The sequence below is a fragment of the Leptopilina heterotoma genome, unplaced genomic scaffold (genome assembly GCF_015476425.1).
Source record: "Leptopilina heterotoma isolate Lh14 unplaced genomic scaffold, ASM1547642v1 Lhet_1012, whole genome shotgun sequence".
NCBI lineage: Eukaryota > Metazoa > Arthropoda > Insecta > Hymenoptera > Figitidae > Leptopilina > Leptopilina heterotoma.
This window is the reverse complement of record NW_025110817.1, coordinates 55,405-70,240: the sequence shown is the minus strand read 5'-3', so window position 1 is coordinate 70,240 and position 14,836 is coordinate 55,405. Positions and strand designations below refer to the sequence as shown.

Sequence of the window (14,836 nt, the reverse complement as noted above, 5' to 3'; positions counted from 1 at the left end):
TACATTTCTCAACGGCATAAACCGTGGGATTCAGTGCTGGGCTATTCCCTGTTCGCTCGCCGCTCACGGTGCTTTTTAAACCGATTTAACTGAAAGGTTCTAGCACCTGAAATTTTCTTCTTGATTTCGATTCTAGATCACAAGTACATCATTTTCCAACAAAAACGAAAATCTTCTGTGGGGCCGTTTTTAAGAAAAGTTGATTTAAAAATTGAAAATAACGAAAATTCAGATACACATTTAAGAAAGAATATCATCAGAAAAAACTTGTATATATTAAAAAGCAATTTTTATATGATTACCAATGTCCTATACCTATAAAATTATAATAGTTTACGTCAGAGACGAAGAAAACTAACCTTTTGCATGTGCTTTCAGTTTTTCTTTATTAAAAACTAGTTAAAATGAAACAACTTGCTTTAAGAATTTTATTTTCGCACAGTTTTTAATAATAATGAAATATAACATTTTATAATCTAGGAAAATGTTACAATACAGTTATATATTATGTAACATATTATGTAATTTATAATTATGTAAACATGTATAAATATAACATAATATAAAATATAACACAACCCCAAAAAAAGTATCCTGCGCAAAAGATCATAGTACGATAACCCCATGTATTTTGGTAGGCTGAACACGAATCCGAAGTCTGATTTGCTCCTTCATGTCAAGATTTTTTTCTAACACCAAAAAACATGTCAGATTTTATGTAATAATTTTGGTAACATACAAATTTTTTAAAATTGATTAGATTCGTTTCAAACTTGTTTGTCGGCGTTTTTTTAAGGTCGCTGATTACGCATCTGGTGTCAGATTTTAAAAATGCAAAATGGCGGATCCAATATGGCAGACTAATTTTTTAATTTTTTTGGATTATCACTTTACTTGGAATCTAGGGGTTTTCGGGGTCGCTGATTTCAAATTTGTAGTCAGAATTTTAAAATCTAATATGGCGGTCATTTTTTCGAAAATTGTTTTATTATGATTTAAAATGGGTAAAATGTACAGTTTTTATCTACAGTAGTTTAAAGTTACGGTACATCCGAAAAAACTCAAAAAATGTTGCTCAGGAGTTTTTTAAGTCCCTGATTACGAATCAGAATTTTAGAATTCAAAATGCAGGATCCAATATGACAAGCAAGTTCTTAAAAAATCTATCGAATTTACACGAAACCTGTTACTCAGGGGTTTTAGTGATTTCATATAATGATTCTGAAGTCAGGATTTCAGAATTCCAAATTGCGAATCCAATATTGCAAACAAGTTTTTAAAAAATCTTTCGAATTCACACGAAGCCTGTTACTGTGTGTTTTTTTGGGGTTCTTAATGACTTGTATGCAATATTGGTCCCTAATATCCGCAATTTGAAACCTCCAATTATCACGTTTCGTGTGAATTCGGGAAATTTTTCAAGAACTTGTTCGTCATATTGAATTTACCATTTTGAATTCTTAAATGCTGATTTCTGATTTGTAATCAGCGACTCCGAAAACCCCTAGATACCAAGTAAAGTAAAAATCAAAAAAATTTTAAAAACTTGTCTGCCATATTGGATCTAGCATTTTTCATTTTTAAAATCTGAATTAGTAACCATAAAAAATTACTTTTTTTAATATCTACAAGTTTTTTCTGATGATATTCTTTCTCAAATATATATTTCTTGAAGAAAAGCTGACTTTTCGTTGTTTTGAATTTTTAAATCAACTTTTCTTAAAAACGGCTCCACAGAAGATTTTCGTTTTTGTTGGAAAATGATGTACTTGTGATCTAGAATCGAAATCAAGAAGAAAATTCCAGGTGCCAGAACCTTTCAGTTAAATCGGTTTAAAAAGCACCGTGCGCTACTAAGGAAATCCTTGTTAGTTTCTTTTCCTCCGCTTAATAATATGCTCAAATTCAGCGGGTAGTCTCGCCTAATCTGAGGTCGTCATAAAGAAAATTTTAGTTACAAAAAAATAAACAACAAACATTAATTCACTTATTTGTATCAATAAGACAAAGCGTTCAAAATAAAATCTTGTACGATATATTTTTTAATATGTCATTTAATTCTGTTGGCATATTGATAATCATCGGTCTGAAGTATAACTTACTCATTGACACAATGACAACAACCAAACAGAAAATTTTAAATGCACAATATATCAATTAAACAAGTGTCTTTATATATTGATACGTGAATTTATCGTTCAATAGAAGTTGTTTGTGTTATTTCTTTTTCTTTCAAATGTGACTGAAATATATTCAACTTGTTTCAAATGACACCAATATTATATTTTCGAATTTCTAATAAAGAAAAAGAAATATATATTGATGAACATTCATTATTTCGCTTGAATCTTTTTTTCTCTATAAATAGAGAGAAAGATAAGCAGTTTTTATATTATAAACGACCCTCAGCCAGGAGTGGTCCGGGAATTGTATCCGTGTACCGCAATGTGTGTTCGAAATGTCGATGTTCATGTGTCCTGCAGTTCACAATATGACGTGCAATTAGCTGCGTTCTTCATCGACCCACGAGCCAGGTGATCCACCGTTCAGGGTAATCATTTATATAAATTATATAATTTTTTAGAATTCGATAAGCCGTTTTTGATAGACAAATATTTTTCAAAAAAATAAATTTTTGAAAATGTTTTGCTTCAAAGCGGTTTGGTGCATTAATGTCAATAAGAAATATAAAATTTCAAACAACAAATGCACCGGCCGGCTGATACGCTAACGCCTGGATATTAAATAAAGAAAAAAATTAATTTTTCTATGATATTTATACCAAACGCGCGTAACGCTAGCATAAAGATGCCATTTAAGGCGCCGGGCGAAAATTCATTTAAAAACCATGGAACAACATTAATAAGCACAAAGGCGTATTTGTTATATCTTACAAAATACGACTCACAATGGCAGTGTTGCTCCTTTACAAGGTTACCACGGCAGGCACCTTTTTTTTATAAAGTACACCAAAATCAAAAAAATTAATTTTTGTTTGGCTTGTTCAAAATTTTTTATATATTACATTTAATAAAATATGTATATATAAATTTTATTAAGTAAAACAGACGATGCTTCGTAGAGCATACATTTTAACTGTAATACGTTAATGATCCTTCCGCAGGTTCACTTACGGAAACCTTGTTACGACTTTTACTTCCTCTAAATGATCAAGTTTGGTCATCTTCCCGGCAACATCGGCAATGCCGAAACACTGACGCGCACCAGTCCGAAGACCTCACTAAATCATTCAGTCGGTAGTAGCGACGGGCGGTGTGTACAAAGGGCAGGGACGTAATGAACGCGAGCTTATGACTCGCGCTTACTGGGAATTCCTCGTTCATGGGGAATAATTGCAAGCCCCAATCCCTAGCACGAAGGAGGTTCAGCGGGTTACCCGGGCCTTTCGGCCAGGGAAGACACGCTGATTCCTTCAGTGTAGCGCGCGTGCGGCCCAGAACATCTAAGGGCATCACAGACCTGTTATTGCTCAATCTCGTGCGGCTAGAAGCCGCCTGTCCCTCTAAGAAGATTTATTTGTACGTTGGTAGTAAAAACCCACCGACCGAAGCCGGGGGCCTTCAAGATACCATAAGGTACGCCTATTTAGCAGGCTAGAGTCTCGTTCGTTATCGGAATTAACCAGACAAATCGCTCCACCAACTAAGAACGGCCATGCACCACCACCCACCGAATCAAGAAAGAGCTCTCAATCTGTCAATCCTTCCGGTGTCCGGGCCTGGTGAGGTTTCCCGTGTTGAGTCAAATTAAGCCGCAGGCTCCACTCCTGGTGGTGCCCTTCCGTCAATTCCTTTAAGTTTCAGCTTTGCAACCATACTTCCCCCGGAACCCAAAAGCTTTGGTTTCCCGGAAGCTGCCCGCCGAGTCATCGGAGGAACTTCGGCGGATCGCTAGCTGGCATCGTTTATGGTTAGAACTAGGGCGGTATCTGATCGCCTTCGAACCTCTAACTTTCGTTTTTGATTAATGAAAACATTTTTGGCAAATGCTTTCGCTTCTGTCCGTCTTGCGACGATCCAAGAATTTCACCTCTAACGTCGCAATACGAATGCCCCCATCTGTCCCTATTAATCATTACCTCGGGTTTCTTAAAACCAACAAAATAGAACCGAGGTCCTATTCCGTTATTCCATGCACAGAATATTCAGGCAAATGATCGCCTGCTTTAAGCACTCTAAAGGCCTTTCTCCAATAGGTTCCAAAAACTCTGCGTCGCGTGATTGACGCAGACGAACGCGTTGGTTCGCAAACATAGTGACGTCATTGTAGCATTGATACCAATCGCGAACAAAAAGTTTAGTTCGTGTTCCATCTATTCCTGTTTGTCAGCATTTTCAATGTACACGTTTCTCGCCGGCTTCTAATAAGTTTAATTAAATAATCAAGACATTGTTTTTTTAGCAAAAAAAAGTGTCAAAAAAAGTGTCTTACAAATTGGTAAAAATTGGTAGGTAAAATTTCATGTTTTAATATTTTTGTTTTATTTTATTTTATTTTATATTTTATTTTATTTTATTTATTTTATTTATCCTAAGTGAAGCATAACCTCTTATTTTCACGTGTTATATTTACATATATTTACAAATTATAATTCTTTCTTTTACAATAGTAATATACATGTGTAATGGAGGACAAAGGTATAGATGGTATGGATGTGCATAGACTTCTGATCAATGAAGTAGAAAGGAATCCTATAATATATGATAGAGAGTTGAAAAGTTACAAAAATGTTACCTCCAAAAACCAAGCTTGGCAGGACATTGCATCCACAATCTGTGGAATCATCGGAATAAACACCAGTGGTATGTTTTCTTTTTTAATTAAAAAATATAATTTTCATTTCAAATAAAAAATTTTAATTTACACGAAAGAATTTATATTTTAAAATATATTTTTAATAGAGAAAATTATTAATTTTTGTTCATGGATTACATGATATAATCAAGGTTACCAAAGGTCAGGGAAAAGTCAGAAAAATTAGAATTAATCAGGGAATTTAGATTTCGAAACGTTGAAGTAAATAAATATTTTCATTCACTGTCCAAATGTTTTTGTTTTATTTGCCTTAATTTATAAAGATTTTTTGACATCAAAAATTAGTTAACTAATTATTCAGGGGAATTTATGAAAAGAACTAGAAAAAATTAAATTTTTAGAATTCATAAGTAAATTCAGAATTTTTGTATTTTTTGTTTGACTCATAACCTATGAAATTGCTAAGAATTGCTAAGAATTTTAAATAAAAATATGTATGAATATTATAAGCATAATAGCGTGAAAATTTTTAAAATAATTGAATTTTATAAAGGGTTCAAATTAAAATTTATGAAAATTTGAATTTACAGTTACAATTTTCTTATGACGTAAAATAATGATTTTATCACTCTGTAATCTTAAATTAATAAGTTATTGAATTTCAGAAGGTTCGAATTTAAAAATTTGAAGTCGTACAGAAAAATAATAGTGATTAGTATTTATTTTTTTTTTTGTTTTCGAATAATTTTGCAAGTAAAGAAATTCATAAATAATTGAATAATAGAGCATTTTTTAAGTATTTAAATCTAATAATTTTTTGAGTGAATCAGAATATTCTTCAGAGTTATGGAAAAAGTCATAATTTTTTCTTGAAGTCAGGAAAAAAGAAAATTAAATTTCTGTGGCAACCATGATAACCTATTCAATTTTCTCCTCCTATTTATAAAATTATATGTTACCTTCTTTATATGGATAAAATTTCTTTTTTATTGATTACAATAGTCTATATTACAGTTCGGATATGTCCTGGATTGGAAACAATTCTTATTTGGACAAATTTCCAGAAAAACCGGAGATACTGATGTTACAATCTTTGTTTTTGTAGTCGTCGAAATTAAGACTTCGAAAAAATGACGATTTCGATATTTCACACATAAACATTAAATTCAATTTTATCGTTTAATAACTTAATTTGTTTTGAATAAATTAATTATTGTTTATTATACATTTTACAGTTGCACATTGCCAGAATGCATGGAAAAAATTAAGAAAAAGGTTTAGGAAAGAAAACAAAATAGTTAAGAAAACTATGCCTTCCGGGTCTGCTTGCCCACCTCCCAAATGTTTATAGGAGTACTACGCTGATATGAGTTTTTTACAAAAACATATAGAAAATAGAAAAACAGTCAGTAATTATGATAATGAAGGAAGTGAACTTGAAACGGAGGATGACAGTGAGGATGACAATGATCAAACTAACAATGGTGATGGTGACTACAATGTAGATGATGATGGTGACTACAATGGTGGTGATGATGATGGTGGTGAAGGAGAAGTAAACTAAGTTCCAGAAAGTCACACAGTTGATGTCGATAAACCATATGAAGGTTATTTTTTTACCAATAAATAAATCGAATCGTGAATTTCGAAAAGGACTAAACTCTGACAACTATAATATGAATTTTTTCCAATTCACTGTTATTGAGAGCAACTCTTTAATCATCTTTTTCTAAATACAGATTTTTGAAATAAACATGTTTTTGTGTTTTCTGAAAAATTTAAAAAAAACCGAGTTGAGTCCTTTTCGAAATTCACGATTCAATGGTATATTTCTGAGTAAAATTCTTGGAAACAATCCATTTTTTTTAATCGTAAAATCCTTGGCAAGAATTAATTTTTTATAAATAAAATGTTTCGTAAGAATGTAATTATTTTAATTACAATTTGAATAAAATTTCTCGAAAAAATACAATTATTTTTTAAAATATTATTTGAATTCAATTATTTTCAAGAGTTTTTATAAGAATTCAATTATTTTCAATAAATTGGAATATAAAATTCTTCGAAACAATTCAATTATTTCTATAAATATTGTAATGTTCTTGGCAAGAATTCAATTAATTTTGTCAATAAGAAAATTCTTCTGAGATATTTACTATTTTCAATATAATTTTAATAAAATTTCTCTAACAGATTCATTTATTTTTAAAAATTATAGTAAAATTTTACTAAACAGTTTAATTTTTCTCTAAATTTTTAAATAAAATGTTTTGTAAACTTTAATATTTTCAAATTTTGTAAATAACATTAGTTTTAAGAAATTTATTATTATACATTGCAATTTTTATTTAAAGATGAAAATTTAATGGGAATATGATTTTTCTAGATGATGACTTTGCTGAAAACACATTAGACGAGTTACTCGTTTTTTTAGAAGCTTGGAAGAAGGTTCCGGAAGAAAATAAAAATGAATGTTTTAAAGCAATTAAAGAAAAATTAACTAAAAATTAATCATATGATGTATTTTTAATACTATTGTAAAATAAAATCAGTTAAATAAATCAGTTAAAATAAATCAGTTAAATAAAATCAGTTAAATAAAATCAGGAAGAAGAAATCAGTTACAGAGTGATATAGATGATTTACAAGTTCTTTTTTTCTTTTTATCACCTACTAATAAATGAAAAATAATTTTAAATTAAATTGTAGTAACAGGCAAAATTCAGAATTTTTAAAAATTCTATACTATTTCCAGAGATTTTATACCCTTTTTTAAATTCCATTTACCTTTTGTTCAGATTTTTAAACTCTATATTGTAACCATGATTGAATCGGGCAAAAAATTCACATTTTTAATAACTCATCTTTACGATGTACGGAGACTAATTTTAATCAATTTTTAATTTTTCCAAATTTTTTCAACAAAATATTTAAAATTGAGTGAGTGATTGTAAACTTTATACACTGAAAAAAATTCCTAAGTTATCTTCAACTACATCCCCTTAGTAGAGTAAAAAGTAATAACTTGTTTAGTTAGTCTGACCATCTTTGCATACTTATTTTAACTATTTTATGTATTTTTAATTGATGATAATGATAACATATTTTATTAGAGTTAAATAAACGTAGATTTTTAGCAGAAACAACTAAATTTTTTATTTTTTTTAAATAAGAATTTTAATCGACATAAGTTGAAGATATATTTGAGCCAAATATAATTGTATTTAAACAAAATAAAATGCATTTGAAACAAATAAAAAGTTTAATTGGTTCTGAGCCAAACTTTTATTAGGTCTAAATATAATAAGATATTTTCTTATGTTTATAACTGGCATGATAGAATATTTATTACTATTTATAAAATGTTAATTGCAAATAATGTCATTTGAAATCGAAACTTACCACTTTTTATTAAGTTAAAAAACCCAAATGTGATTTAGATCTACACCCCAAAAAGAGTATTTAAACCAAATATATTTTATTTGAGTTAAATAAACGTATATTTTTCTCAGAACCAACCCTAGAAGGAGTAACTGGGGTGTCTGGACACCCCAAGCAAAATTCAAAGTATTCCCTTGACTTAACCAATAATTTTTTTACGCTCAAAACCCGTTGATAATTTAGTTTGAACCTCTATCTTTTGACACCTGTATGTGCCGCCAAAAGTTTTGCTCTAGGAAGAGCTCTATCTCCTGTTAAAATACGTCTGGGGTGTCTGGACACCCCAGTTACTCCCTAACGTTAGAAAAATTGTCAAGATAAGTAAATTCAAATTTTTTTAAAAAATCGTTTTTAATCAGTTAAAATCATCTGATAAAGTATAAATTGATAGGTTATGCATAAAAAAGTTGTATTTTATAAAAAAGAAACATTTTTATACAAAAATTCTATTTTTATGAAAAATAGACATTCTGTATTTGTAACAACTTATGAAATTTGAGTTAAGATTTATTAAAAATTTCTGTGCTCCCTCTACAGTCAGAAATTAAATTCTAATACAGAAAAATGTAGTATATGACAGTCAAATTTAAATTGTAAATTCTATAATGTTAATAATATTTTAACATATATTAGAGGTATTAAGAATTGTTAATTAAAACTTTGATTAAATATTAATTTACAGAATTATTTCATAAGTTATTAATTTTAATGTTAATATATTCAGATATATTAAGTTTGTAAAATTTTTAATTTATAACACCATTTTTAGTAACATTAAGATTTCTTAACTTTATGGAAAATGGTAATTCTTCAAATGATAACATTATCCGAAGTAGCATGTAGCATTGCTGTAATGACACTGTAATATTATAGTAATATTACAATGTAACATTGTAAACATGTATATTTAATTATATTTAAACAATTAAAAATTATAACCACTCAAAAACAAAGTTACGATAAAATTATGAGAAACAGGCGTCACAATATTTAATTAACATTTAAATGTATAAAGAATATGTTGTGAATTCATATTTTTTGAATTACAATTCGCGGTTAAAATACAGTGCAAACTACAGAGACACCTGTGTGGACTCTTTAGCATAAAAACCACGTTCTCTTTTATTTGACTTTATTGTTCTGTTCAAACGACGCAACCTATTATTCTTTTGTATTATTATAAATATATTTATATTTTTTGTTTAATCTCTTTGTGTCCAGATCAACAGAATAATAACAAAGTACTTAATTATTTTTAAATATCGCGCGTTTACCTTTTGAACGCTTGCGCAGTTGAGGATCTGTTGCGTTAACAACAAACGATGATCTTGGAATCAAAATATTTGATAACGTAAAACGTACCACGTGCATGAACATACACATTTGCTTTGCCGGCTTGGGTTTGGACTGTATGTTTTTCAACTTTCAAAATGGAATACAGATCAATTTCTCAATGTAATAAAGAATATGAAAAGGTGTTAATCAAGATAGTAGAACAGAATCCATGGATATATGTTAGAGATTTAAAAAATAATTTTTCAAATTATGAACGAAACACTATGTGGAGTGCTATTTCTAGTGAAATGTTAAAAATGGGGATTAATATGCAAGGTAAATATTTGTCATATGCAATTACTCAATAAATCAACCTAATATTTTTAAATTTAATTGTTACTTATTTTTAATAACTGATCTTCTTCTAATAAAAAGAAAAGAAAGGAGAAAAATTTATAGGTTATATATTTGTGTCATTTTTCTTTGATTAATGGATTTTTTCTAACTTTTGACATTAAAATAATATTCATTGAATATTTAAAATATAATAGATTGCTAAACATTATTTAATGACATTAATAGATCATTTCTTAATTATCATTCTAATTATCAATGTGAAATAACACATGTATTAAAACTTAACAGCATGAAAAATAAGTATAGGTCTCATTTTACAAATCAAATTGAAAAAGCTGAAAATAATCTATTTTGTGAGACATATTTTATTTGCGGAGGATTTAACATTTAAATGTGTAAATTGAGTAAATGCAAACATTTCTTAACGTTTACTTGAAATGAAATTAATGATATTTTTGAAAAACAAAAAATTCAATATATACCAAAAAACAATTTTTAAAGTGGACTCGAATAAATATACCATTGTTTTACATTCTTTTTCTCATTTCCACCATTCAAATATATAAAATTTTAATTTCCCTTTCAATGAAACTTTTTAAAAAGTGGTTACCTCATTAGTAATTCCCACATACAAATCTCTTCCTCATGTAAACTATGCTGATCAAGTTCAAAATTAAGAACAAAAAATTATTTCTTCAAAAACTATTTTTCCAATTTTGGAAAATTAGCTACTAATTTTTAATCAATAATTAATATTTAAAAAAATCCTAATTGAAAATTATTAAATACACAAAATTTTTTAATAATATTGAAATAATATTTTAGATCCACAAGCATGCTGGCGAAAATTAAGAGATGCTTACGTAAGGCATCACCGAAATTCCAATATAAAGTGGATTCATTACACTGCGATGGATTTTTTGAAAGAACATATTCAGCACAGACAGTAAGTTTCTATGAAAATAATAAACTTTTTTTGCAAAATTGGCCAATGTGCTATATTATAGTTAAAGATTTTGATAAACTGAGGAACTATCACAAAAACTATATAAACTTGGAGTATACTAAATTGAATAGGCTGTATTTTTTGTAATTACTATTAAAGTAAATTTTTTTAATAATCATGCATTTAGGAATATAAAAAATGTACAATTTCAATTTTACAGCATAATGTATCAAAGATACTAATTTCAATGTCGTGAAGCACGGAAAAAAATGTTCACTTTTTCGTGGAAATTCCCATAATAATTATTTAAACTTTTTTATCTGTGATTAAAAGTATATTTTTCATAGTTAAAAAAAACATTGTATTCAGTGTGATTGATTTAAGTTTATTTAGTAAATGCACATTTTGTTAAAAAAAACTTTCGTTTTTAGAGACCGTGACTATATAAAAAATTATTATTTATGAAAGAGTAATTTAAATAAATTTAGACACTAATTGTTCTTTATTATTTAATTTGCAGAGTAGGAAACTCGAATCCAGGGTCCAGTAGTTCGATGAGTGAGCTGCCCTTGCAAAAATCTCAAGGTGTGCCAAAAGAATTATTTATGTCAATAAATTTTAAAAAAATTTCTTATTAATTAATGCAATTATATTTAATCCATCCATCTATCAGATAGACCAACTATTTTGTTCGTCTAGAAAAACAAGAAAATGGTATATGTGTTAAATCATTCAAACAGTCCCAAAATTTCATTTCATAATGTAAATCGTAATTTTTCATTAAAAACTTTTTTTAATTCTTTAAAATTCACAGAAATGTATTAAAAAATTAATCATTAGTTATTAACATTGGACATAACAAAATTTTTTTATTTGAAGTTCTATTAGTAAACAGTTCATATTTCAATAAAAGAAATTAATTATTGGTGAATGATGATTTAAAAAATTAACTAAATTCATAGCTGAAAGAAATGAAAAATTGTTTAAAAAATAATGAAAAATGCACCTGCAATCATTAAAAGGGAAGAGGAAGAGAAAAAATTTTTAAAAAATCATATAAAAATAAAATCTAATAATGTAAATATCCAAACAAAAACTGCGATAATTTGGCTAATTTTTACCGAATTCTGTTAAAAAAATTCCATTCGTTTCAGAATTAAATATTTTTTAACACCCTTATAAGAAAAAACATAATTGTAAGCTATTGTATAAATGTATCATCTTAAAAAAGGGTTTTCAGCTCTAAATTAAAATTTTTGGAGTGTTTGAGTGATTTTATAATACGACCCTTTTCATTAATAGTTTTTTTATTTTAAGTAAATAAAAATAAATAGTTAATAAATAAGTAGTTAATTTTTTTTATTCTTTGAATAACTTTCAGTGTTAGATATGATTGTAATAATTCGCTTAGAAATATTAAGAAATGCATATTTAACTTTTCATGTTTTCTAGAAAATTAACATATGTAAATTTTTTGTGGTTGTTTTTACAGTTAACCCTACTTTTTGTCATCAAACAAACGACTATACCGGTCCGCCTACTAAGTACAGAATCGTGGAAAACATTGATGCATTAAAAAATTCTGAAATTGTATTAGCAGATAAATCCAACTTATCTTCTATTGAAAACATAAGTATGCCGTCTTCTATAGACAAGACAAACATTATTTATCTACCTGAAAAGGAAGCTTCATCCAGCAGCAAATTAAAGTTTCAATCCACTAAACCATCTTTACATATTGCGAATACTTCTATTGATGACAACACCATTCTTTAAGCAACCGAGGTAGAGATCGCATCATCTGACAATGAATCGCAATTGCCACTTTCTACAAAAATGTCCACGTCGAAAGATTCTAATTTGCTTTGCAATGAGTTTAGAAATGAAGTATATTATTCTGATCATAGTTATACAGAAGAGGTGGTTTCGTCAGTAAATCCGGTAATAGAAAGTTCAAAACAATTAAATGAATCAAATTTAACATCCGATAAAACAGATTATGATAAAGAGTATTTTGAGAATAATGGCATTAATCGTCTAATTTCGTCTGTAATAGAAGAAAGACATTACAGTCCACCATCTTCCCCACACTCATCAGTAGAAACACGTGTTCCGTTCATTACCAGCAAAAATATGGTTAAATCAACAAATCTGCTTTACACGGATTTCTCCAATAATGTTTTAAAGCGACTTCAAAATTCCAAACCTTCCAACCAAACTGAAAATATTTCCCCTTCTCTAAATAAAAATCGTTCTCCCTTTTCAGGTTTGAGAATAAGAAAAAAGTACCCAGATGCAATGGACATTGCGCAAAAAGTAATGCCATCTCCTAAAATGAAAATTAAAGAAAAGAAGAAGGTAAAGAAAAATACTAAATTTTCTGAAATCGAAGAGAGTTTATTAAGAACATCAGAAAGTATAGCCAATGCTACAGAACAGTTAAAAGATGTATTCCTTTTAAAAAAAGAACTACTGCAATTGCGTTTAAAAAATGAAAAGCAGTCTGCTATTCAGAAAAAACAAAATTTACCGATTTCTGTAACGGATGGCTACTTTAACATGATCCAAAGAATGTGGATGAAATTAAAAATTAGTGAAAGGGAATCGTTGTTTGAAGATGTTGTCAATATTTGGAAAGGTTTGTAAAAAAAATTAATAATTAAGGGGTTACCCCCACTTGTAGCGCAAAAAAATAAGCCTTTTTTATGAATTTTTTTAAAGAAAACTACAAAACCTTTTTAATCTATAACTATATCATCTTAAAGAACACATATTGAAGAACTTTTAGTAATTTTTTTGTTAAAAAATATTACATAGTTAAGTGTCAAACTGCCGTCAACGAAATAATATTTTTATTTATACGGTTTGCGGTGACCAACATTGCGGCGAAGTGAATCATCGGAATCAAAAAATGTGGATAAATTTAGTCAAATATGAGTATAAACTAGTCTTTAATCGAAGGATTTAAAAAAATATTTATTTTTCACAAAATGGCTGACAGTCTAAGTTAAAAGTTCGATTTTAACGAAAAAAAACGTCCGTTTTTTGGCTATAAAACGGACATTTTTTTTCGAAAAAGAAAATCGAACGATTAAAGACTACATTTTTATGTATTAAATAAGCCTGCAAAATTTCAAGAAGATCGGTTCATTAGTGTTTGAGTAATCTTGGTCACCGACTTCAGAAATGCCATTTCGAGAAAAACGCGTTTAAAGTTTCAATTTCAGTTTCCACGAAGAAAATAATTTTTTTGTAAAGTTACATAGAATCAACTCCGGTAAGTGGGAGTACGTAATAGTTTGGTTTCCAGAAGTAGGCTGAAAAGTCATGGTGGTAATTAAAAAAAAGATATTCATTTTATCGATGCATATATGTATATACAAATCAGTATATATCAGTCTCTTTCGTCTCTTTCAAAGCTCATATCTCAGTCAATTTTGTTGGAATTGACTTGAAATTTTCAGGACATACTTTCAGTTACTTATGCTTCAAAAAAATGCAATAAAAGAAAAATCGATTTTTTCAAAGTTGCAAGTGGGGGTAACCCCTTAATGGAAAACTAAATATGTTCTTACCTTTATTAATTCTACTAATTAGTTTAAAGCGATTTTTATCACGATCCTTAGTTATGTTTAAAAAACACTTCTTCTTATACTATAGTTAAAGTATATATGGGACGTTCCACGTCAAACGGACCAAAGCTCTGCCCAAAATGTTTTCCAATGAAAGTCAACTTATTATAGATGAAAATACTCGTAAGCTCATACTGCTTCGAATGAAAAGTGGCAAAATCGAAAATTCAAAATGGCGTCATAACTGTGACTCTTTTTGTAAACTTTATTACAAATTATGGAAACAAATTTACATAGTAGTTTGCAAAAATAGTTATAATTTGGTGAATAATGACTAACTCTTACGTTTTTGGGGTCGCTGATCACGAATCCGATGTCAGATTTTCAAAATTCAAAATGGCGGATCCAATATGGCGGACAAATTTGTAAAATTTGCTTAGATTCACTTGAAACTGACTACTCGGGGGTT

At 28.5% G+C, this 14,836-nt stretch overlaps 1 pseudogene; it reads right to left on the bottom strand.

Moving 5' to 3' along the window:
- Window positions 1-2,399: 2,399 nt before the first annotated feature.
- LOC122500903 lies at window positions 2,400-2,554 on the bottom strand (annotated as a pseudogene).
- Window positions 2,555-14,836: the final 12,282 nt, after the last annotated feature.